General features: G+C 37.0%; 1 non-coding gene across 1 annotated transcript; it reads left to right on the forward strand.

Annotated features, from left to right (window-relative positions):
- The first annotated feature begins 9,240 nt into the window (after positions 1–9,240).
- On the forward strand, positions 9,241–9,361 carry LOC130835407 (small nucleolar RNA SNORA76). The gene has a single exon (XR_009048896.1). It is a non-coding gene; the product is annotated as a small nucleolar RNA SNORA76 (small nucleolar RNA).
- Positions 9,362–10,130: the final 769 nt, after the last annotated feature.

Here is a 10,130-nt window from a genome sequence, read left to right on the forward strand (position 1 = left end):
ATTTATTATTACAAATTTATTTTATGATTTATTTAATGTTTGTATCTCAACTGTAAACTCTAAGAATAGGAACCAAGTCTGTTGTTTGCTCACTGTTGAATTCTCAATACCTAGCTTAGCTTTAACACGTAGTAGGCCTTCAATATACATGCTTGATTACACGTGAAAACAGAATACCTGTAATGAATGAATTATCCTTTGAGACTACTGCAGTTTACCAAGGCAGAAGTGAGGTTAGTGGCAAGAATAGGAAACGGAAAAGGGAAGAGTCTTTACTTCTCTCAACATAAAGAAATGGGGGTTATTGGCCTATGACTACTCCTATTTTGAATAAATTGTAGAATGCTATCTTACCTGGGGCTTTTATCCATCATGGTTCAAAACTGGGTTTATGGACAGAGGAAGGAAAATGGTGAATATTTGTGCTGGTAAACTGGCTCTCAGACAAATAAAGCCCTGATTTGTAACTTTTGCCATTTTCCTTGGTGCAAATACTGTCACGAAGGATGACTTCCAAATACCAAAGTGGTGTCACCGAATGTAGAGTTGGGAAGAGATATACACAATCGGCTCTCTCCAAAAAGACTAGCACATCATTATGAGAACACGTCTTTGAAAATTTACTTTTTCAGCTTTTCTTACTATTTTTTACATGGTAATTTATGGTCTAATATGCTGGACCTCTACTAGATTTACATTTTTGGCAACATGGAGATGCTCTGTTTGGACCCCCTTCTAGGAAGGACTTGCTGCCCAGCTGCCTCCAGCTTTCAGTCACTTCTCTGATTGCTTGAGCTTCAGAGTGCTGCCTTGCACAAGATCTTACCATTCGGGCATCCTGTATCTGGTGACAGAGCCAGGCAAGGTAAGGCTTGGACATCTTGCATCACAGTTCAGTTTCCTCCATTGTCCAGTCCTGCTTCTTTCTGCTCCTTTCCACAGGTATTAATCGTAACAACATCTTACACTTTGTGTTCACTTCAGAGAAACAAAATTTTGACCACACTTCTCCATTTCACTTTATTTCTCTCCATTGCTTGGGAGAACCTTCCCACCTTCTCTGCTGACCAGTCTCTTACCCATCTTTCCTGATATTAGCTCTGGTCTATCTTTCCCAGGAAATACGCTGAGCAACTCTTGGATGGGCCAACTGGTTTCATAGCACCATTCTCTAAGTTTTATAGCATCCTGGGTGGATTGCTATCACTTTTCTTACCACATTATGCCAACATATGTTTATTTATCTGTCTCTAGATTGTAAGTTCCTCGAGAGTTTTCTTCTATCTCTGTTACCCAATGCCTAGCACAATGACGACATGTAGTAGGCACTTAAAAAGTATGTACTTGTTGAACTGAATTAAATGATTTGCCTACACTCATCCAGTTCAGACTGTCAGCTGATTATATAATAATTGGGAGATTCTTAATCTCTGCACTGTTAAGGTGGGGTCCCATGGGAAAGCAATGACCAACTTAGTTCTTGAAGAGTTGGAGAGATGGTCACCTGAACCACAGTGACCTTCATCTTCTCTTCGTATGAAGGCAGTGATACTGACATATTTATAACCTAAGATAGGAGTAAAAGCTTTAAATAGAAGGGATATGTCTCTTGAAAACATACAAAGAGCCAATTTTCAAATGATATTTGAAAGGGGAATAGTCCTCTTTCCTGGTTTGTATACTTGTACAAGAAAGAAAAATTAACACTCAAATATTATTTCTGTTTATAAAGAAGTTATTTCATTATCTGATTAAAATACAAATATCTTCTCTAGAGTATATGTGAGGTTTATAAAATAAGTAATGTTTACTAATTTTGAAAGATGGTAGAAATCATTGGATATATTTAATAGTTTTTAGAGAACTAATTTCGCATTGATAGTATCCAGCTGTATGGTTTTATGACATATTAAATCATAAAATGTGAAGTTTGATTATGTTTTGACATTTAGTTTGATAGCAGTCTATTAACAGACAGCTAAATGTGCAAGTTAGATGAAGTGTTTACCTTTGAAATCACTGCTTGAACTAAAACAAGGCTTTGAAATATTTAACATATCTGTGTCACTAATTTTTTTGCAAGGCTTATTGTGGGGGACAAATTTCTTGTATGAAGTTGTACATAAAAAGAGAGGCCGGAGGATTCATAAACTAGGGAGTAGAGATAAAGGAAATCTAATGTTGGAATATTTCTACACTTCTTTAAAATATTGTAGTCTGTAGGTGGAAATACAGTTTTTAAATGTAGCAATTAGACAACGATAAATGGAGTAAGAGAAATACGTGAAGGTCATAAAGTTCTGTGTTCAGTTATGTGACGCTTAATCATAATAGAAGAGTATTACTGGGCTCTAGATATAACTGATTTTTGTAGCACATTGAACTGTCTATATTTTTATGATTTTGTATTCAATTTGTCCTCTGCATACAGACATTATCTAATTGTTTGTAATGCTATTTACTTATTTTTTTAAGGATTAAGTTCTAGCAACTGGAAAATTTAAGTAAAGGGATCTAATTTTTGGCATGTAACCCACTCAACTAGATGACTGAGAAAAATGCCCTGTGAGAGTGCCAAAGTATCAAAGCGCCACAAACTGAGTGCCTTAAACAACAGAAATTTATTGCCCCGGTTTTGGAGGCAAGAAGTCTGAGACTGAAGTATCTCCAGAGATGAGCAGGTATGCTCCCTCTGAATGCTCTAGGGAAGGATTTTTTCAGGAATCTCTTCTAGCTTCCGTTCATTCCTTGGCTTATGGAAGCTGAACTCCAATTTTCATGTAGCATTTCCCTGTGTGTGTTTCCAAACTTTCCCTTTTATAAAGACACTAGTGATATTGGTTAAGGTCCATTTTACTCTGGTATGATCTCATCTTAACTAATTACAACTGCAATAATCCAATTTCCACATAAGGCCATATTCTGAGATACTAGGGGTTAGGACTTCAACATTTTGGGGGCACACAGTTCAACCCATAACAAGGACCAAGACAATTTATGGCCAGTTTTAATTAGGCTGCCTCCCATTGTTGACTAGTGTTATGATTTTGCCTCCAAAATGCTGTTGATTCAGAGAGGAGATATAGTCATGGGGTTCTATCAAATGAACATTACTATTATTTTTCATTGACTCTGTTATGGGGGAAAATTCCTTAAGAATCTATGCTGAACATTTGACATAAGGAAAGATTTAGGGCATCTGGCAGCCTGCAGTTTACAGTGTGTGGTCAAATATCATCAGCATCATAGGCAATGTGCTTTGTGACACAATTTTTTTTCACTATAACTCATTCTAACACTTCTTTGGTGTCCATATGTCCTAGTATTGTTAATGCCCCTTTGAATAGTTTTACCTTGGCAATAGGAACATTTTTCAACTGCTCCCAGAGCTAAGCTCTTTTCCCATTAGAAACAGTGTGAAACAACGAAATGTAGGCCTAGGAGTCAGAAGATTCTTCCTCACTATCATGGTCCTCTTTCATTTAATCCTATTCAATAGACAAATGTCCTAATATTGTTAAAAATAAAAATCTATGGCATACATACTATGTGCTAGATCTATTTCTGAATATTGGAATTAAAAGATAAAAGCTCTACCTCAAACAGCTTATAGCTTAGTCAGTGAGACAGAGAAGTAACCAGAAGGTTACTGGGTATGCACTGGATGTTATGATGCTCCAAGGGAGAATATCTAACCTAAACCGAGTGGGAGTTGGCAAAAAATTAGAAGGTTTTTTTTTTTTTTTAAGAGTTTAATTTCAACTTGGAGACATTACAGGCAATCGGGAAAAGGACATGAGAACATCGTGAAGAAGGAGAGGCAGATCTCCACTCCACCATCCCTCACCCAAGGAGACGACACTTAGGAGATCAGAAATGAGCAAAATTAGAGGGGCCTCGAAGCTCAGATCAATAATGACAACATATTCCTTGAGTGCTTTGGGCCCAGTGCTGTGCCAAGCAAGAGTTGAATCAGGAGATAATCAGAGGAGGGGATGCCAGAACTGTATGTTGAAGGATGTGAAAATTAGGAGGATGTGAGGAGAGAAGAGGAAGTAGGAAAGCAATCTGTGTCAAGGCATAAAGACAAGAGACAAGCCAGCATATTTTGGTAACTATAGAACATTCAGTGGGGTGGGATGTAGTCTGTGACAGGGAGAGTAGTGAGAGATTAGGATGGAGAGGTAAGCAAGGGACATTTAACAAAGGGCCTTAAGAATCCTGAGAAGGCTTTAAAGTTTATCCTGAAAGTTCTAAGGCACCATTTAAGGATTTCAAGTTGGGATGACTACGTGATAAGATGTGTCCTTTTGAAAGTTCATATTAATTGCAATGTAGAGACTGGATTAGAGATAAATTACAATGTAGGTAAAAATATCAGCTGAAAACTTTTATAATAGTCCAGAAAAGAAATTATGAGACTCAGAACTAAGACAGTGGAAATGTAGCTGGAGAAAAGATGGATTTGAAAGATAATCAGTAGAAGAAAAGACAAGACATGGTGACATTAGATATTAGGAAAAAGGAGCAGTTAAGAATTATCCCTGTTTCTTGGCTCTTGCAAGTGAATGGGGGGTTATGTGCCATCCACGGTAGTAATGGACATAATAGTAAGGAACATATTTTGGGACGTGGTAAAAATGATATGCATTTAGTTTCATATGTATTGACTTAAAGGTAAGTTTACCATATAAATCATTGTTCAATGGAGGCACATTTGTAAATGAAAGGGGACTTAATTAATATGTAAGTCATGTGAAAGTTATATAAGATGGATGTATAGTCACCTAGTTTAAGGCAGGACAGTTAAATGGAGAGTTGGATATGTGGAAAGCAGCCTTGTGTAGGGTAGAATCCAAGTTTTAGAGTCAGATAGATGTGCATTTGAAATCCTGTTGAATAGATGAGGAATTTCACTCCTGCTTCTGTTCTTTGAGTCTGTGCATTTTGAGGATATAGTTTAATTTCTATGAGCCTTACATTTTTTAAGGCTGGGAACTATAACACCAATCTCATAGGGTTTCTGGAACGTCAAATGAAAAAATTAGGTGAGTACATACTTGGCACTCAATAAATAGTAGTTATTATATAAGGTAACAAGACAGATGAGGACTGGAAACTCTTGAATAGCCAGTGTGTTTACACAGGTTTGAAAGAAATAGAGTTCTTGTCCCCAAAGGAAATGGTGTAGGCAGTCTCAGGTATGCTTATCATGTTCATGTTCTAAATCCTATAGAATCCTTGAAAGCCAGGTGTTTGTTTTTTATTCTTGTTGAAAATATTATTGGATCTATTGGTATAACAATGAGGATTACTAACAACAGACTATACTGCTGTTCAACTTTGAAGTCAAAATTTTAATCATGGAGATGCTAGCAGATTCAAGGAATGATGCAAAACGTGCTTCTTCATATAAATAAAGAAGAACTGATTGTGGATGAAATTCTTTAGCTGTGAAATCTGCTTCTAAAACTTAATTTCATGTTTCCCTGTATGCAACTGAAACGTCTTCTCTGAAGCAAGACCTGGCACAGAGAAGTGAAAACTGGATGCTATTTAACCGCTTCATGGGGGTATTTTTCCATCTTTGCTGTGTCATCTTTTAATTTTACTGTCATATAAAATTAGACAATTTTAGTAATAATAGTGCCTTTCAGTGAATAAGGCTTTCTTCTTTTTTTTTTCATCACATCATATAATTAAGAACCATTAACTACTGTTAGGGGATTTGGTTAAGTCATCTTTAAGTTTATGAAAACAAAATGAATGGCCTTCCATAATCTTAAAAAAGAGTCATGGACTTTGGCAGGCGGTAAGAAGCTACTGTCGACAATTCTTCTTGGGTATTACTGCATTGTGCGATCGTCACCACAGATGTTTTTAAGACCTTATCAGAGTTTTTATGTAAACTTACTAAAAGGTTTTGGGTTTACAAAGCAACATTAGCTAGTTATAACAAGATACTCACTTTCCAGGGAGATACTATATTTTTTAGTAGTGATGATTTGTATATTTAAGAATGAATGCGTTGCTAAATAAGCAGAAATTAAAACCTAAACACAACCTTTAATGACAGTATTTAGAACTATACTTAGTTTTAATTTTATTTTTTAGAAAGAAGATAAAAGAGGGCTTCGTTGCTTCATGTGGCACGACAGACCATTTTCCTGCAATTACAAAAAATATTTTCTGAAAATTTATTCTACTTGTATGGTGTAACTTCCCTAGAACCAGTTTCTCCTCAACTTTCCTAAAGGAGAGAATTTCTTTCTCATTGTACTACAGTGTTATAATAATATGCTTAATTTTAGGTTGTTGAAGATAGTAATTATCAAGATAATGTATTTTGTTTCAGCATGACTCAATGGGAAGAATAATTGGTCAAATGTTGAAACGGGCCCAGAGAATATCTATGATGTCAGACCACTGGGCAAAATATTGAGGACACCCAATCATTGCTGTCTCCTCTACTGGTCTTTAAAAATATATCACAGTTCAGGGTTACTTCATAGGTCATGGGCAAGTCTGATCTTGGTGGGAAGCAAAAGTAGAGACACATGCTAGACACATGCTTTCAGTAGGAGGGAGAAGTCAGATGCCCAATCAAGGGAGAAATACAATTATTTATCACTTAAAAGCATAAGGGTCATGACCTGGCATGTGAACCCTACACAGCTCAAGGAATTAGAAATTTGTGGCAATTTTCCCCAAGGAGCAAACAAATTCTTTACATAGGCATTTTTATTCAAGGTAAGAAGGAAGGAAGGCTCCCCTTGTAAGAAGATAATTCCTTTCAAAGTATCTGCTGGGGGAGTGGCCACGGGAGGAACTTTTAAACTGAGAAATTTTGAATCCTGAAAAATGTCATCTTATCTCCAGTAGATGCTCAGTTGTAAAATAGGTCCCTCGTGAGTAAGAGATTCCAAAGGAAACTCATTGGTCTTCTCCCATCTGTTCCTAGACGTGTGTCTCTCCTTGTCAGACTTGACTTTTCTGTCAAACCTGCATGTCCAATAAGTAACCGAGCCCTGTCAATTCTACCTCTATGTATTGTTTCAGGCGCTCTCTGCTTTACACTCACTACTGCTGCTGTTGTTGGAAACTTTAAAAAAAATCTTTCTGCCCTGAATTTTCAAAATAGTCTCGTTATTTTTCTTGCAGCCCAACCTCCTCCAATGCATCCTCCTGGCCAAAATTATTTTTCCAAAATACTAATTTAGTATGTGACTTTTTCCCTTAAGACCCTTCATTGATGTTCCATTGCCTACAGGATAATCTAAAAACCTTAGCAAGGCACATGAGGCCTTCCATAAATGGATCCCGGTCCATGCTCTTTGACAACTCCATCTCCCACAGCCTGTGCCCTAGTAATATGCATGTATCTGTGTTGTACTAATTGCAGTTTCAAGAATTTACGATGTTGTTTTGGGCCTCCATGCTTGCCTATGAGATTCCTTGTGCTTGCATGGAATGCCTTCTCTCTCTTTTTCCACATCCCTCCTCTCTTGCTAGCCCCCACTGTTCATCTGGCAAAATGATATCCATTCTTTCAAATTCCCATTCTCTGAAATTCAAACGTCTTTCGGAAGTTTTCCTTTAATTTCTCTTCCTTTGCTTGTCATTAAATTATCAGCATCTACCACATTACCTAGCACGTGACAATGCTCAATACTTGTTGGGTCATAATGATGGTGATGTCACCGAATGCATACTCTTAGATCACACGTAAGTCTCTCACCTCAGCTTGGTTGGTTGATTTGTTTGTTGATTGAGAAGGATATAAAGGTTGGTTTATTCCCACTTGTTGCTCTTTTATCAACAATAAAAAATTCTTTTTGGTTGTGCCCAAAGAAAGAAGAGATCTATGTAAATTCCATTTAATGGAGCCTGGTGTTAAATCCTGAGGTAATCCTACGGTTTGGACATTGAAAAACTCTGACCCTTGAAGGTCTTTTTCTGATTGATTAAGATGTTGGAATTTACAGAGAGATGCAGGAGGACTGAGGATAGTATTTTAGGATATGATTTTATTAAGTTTCTAAAACATGCTCTGTTATTGAGAAATAGTAAATTTTTGTAGATTAATTGTAATGTATGTGTTTATCAATACATGTAATTAATGGAAAATAATTGCTTTGAGAATGACCATTATCCTTAGCACAGAATGGAAAGATACAAAAAATATACTTAAAATATTTTGGGCTTTTTGAAAGTAATGCAGTTAATGTTTTTTGTTTTTGAGGAGACTTGCTTTAATTATGTTTCTTGAATTATGATTGGTTTCCTTTCTATAGTCCTTCTTTTTCATGTAAATTAATTTATGTTAAAATTATTTATAATGGTGTATATTTTGCATAAACGTAAATATGCAACGTTTAGTTGTAATATTTAATAATCATGTATTCAAATGTTTTAGAACAACCAAAATAACTTCCGCAGTGGGTCATTTAGACCTGTATAGGCTTGATAAATTTTTTTTTTTTGGCACACGGGCTTAGTTGCTCCGCAGCATGTGGGATCTTCCTGGAGCTGAGATTGAACCCGTGACCTCTGCATTGGCAGGCAGATTCTTAACCACTGCACCACCTAGGAAGCCCAGGCTTGACAAATTTTTATTATAGATAGGTCTTTGAGAAATTGTCTTTTTGGTCAGTGGGTTTTAATATGATGATTTTCTAATTATAGAGAGACACTGTGCTATACAAATAAAATCTTGGAGTTTCTTTCTCCAAGATCTGTTGGAACATTTCAGATAGTCTTTCCTGGAGGCCACGCATAAATTAAATGATCTCTCTTTCTCTCTCTCCATATATAAATATATGCAAAATAAGTCACAATGAAATAAGTAAAGGCCACAGTGAGATATGCCACTTCCATGCTGAAGTTCTGAGAGACGTTGCTTCATTCTTCTCTCTCTTTCCTTTCTGTCACAAAACCAGCACGCTCCACCTAAGGGCTGCTTATTCAGACTTACTTCCGAATACAGAGGACACTGAGCAGAGCCGCAGCTCTTCTATGTGATAAGCATGCATGTGAGCAAGAAATCAATTTTACTGTTTAGTCCACAAGACTTGAGATCATTTGTTACTGCATGATTTAGCCCAAGAGCTAAAAGAGATGAAAATTTTAATAATGAAATAAAAATAGATGTAGATAAAAGTACATGCAAATTCTTCTTTTCTCAACGACTTCAAAGTACAACTCAACGTCTTAATGTAAAAAATAAACATACTTTCTAACGCACTGCCTTCAAGCCCCTGAAGCGCCTGCGCGTGGCGCCGGGGGTCGGGCTGTAGCGCCAGAGCACGCGCTTGCGCAAAACTGGGGCCGTGTGGCGCCCCCGGGGCGGCGAGCGTCTTAACCCAGAGCTACCCAGCAGCGCCGGGCGGTCACGGGGTCGGGGGCTATAGCGACGCAGGCCCAGCCCTTAAAGCCAAGGTTGAAATTCCGTCACGAGACGTCGGGGATCCTGCAGTCTCTGCCACTTAGTGCCAGTCATATCCTGTGTCTTTCCTGTAAGTCCCAGTGTCATCTCTTCGTAGGGATTAGTGCGGGTTCAGTTGAAAAAAAAAAATACATATATATAATATATATATATTATATATATATATAATATTTTAAAGTTAATTTTTAAAACAGTTTTGTTTCAAAACAGGAGATAGTACAACCCAGTAGAAGCTCTGTGGTATTTCAGCACACCCTGAAAATGCAGTTGGCTTCACGCTAAAGTAAAATTAATTTTGTGTTGAGGTTAAACAAGAGTTTGAAAGACATTATTGGTTGGCAGTTGGAATTGTATTTTACATTTTGGAATTCAGTGTAACCACATGAAGTAAAGCATAATTTATCAACTGAGAATAGGTACTATAATGAACAGCACCTAAGATGACTGCTAATGGAAGTTTGAGTCAGTAGTTTCTTAATAGAAAGTAGATATGTGAGTATGTGTGGAGAGGATCAAAAAGGGCACAATTAAGTAAAGATACTTTGAATAATAGTGTAAGAACCTTGAAAACAGACGTGAGCATAAAGGTGTAACTCTGATGAATGTGATAAAAGCCTAGAAGAGAGGCTGATATTTCTTTTGTAAGTAGTATGTCCTGCTCCACAAACCTAGAACATGTTCTAAT

This window comes from Hippopotamus amphibius, chromosome 13, assembly GCF_030028045.1.
Source record: "Hippopotamus amphibius kiboko isolate mHipAmp2 chromosome 13, mHipAmp2.hap2, whole genome shotgun sequence".
Taxonomy (NCBI): Eukaryota; Metazoa; Chordata; class Mammalia; order Artiodactyla; family Hippopotamidae; genus Hippopotamus; species Hippopotamus amphibius.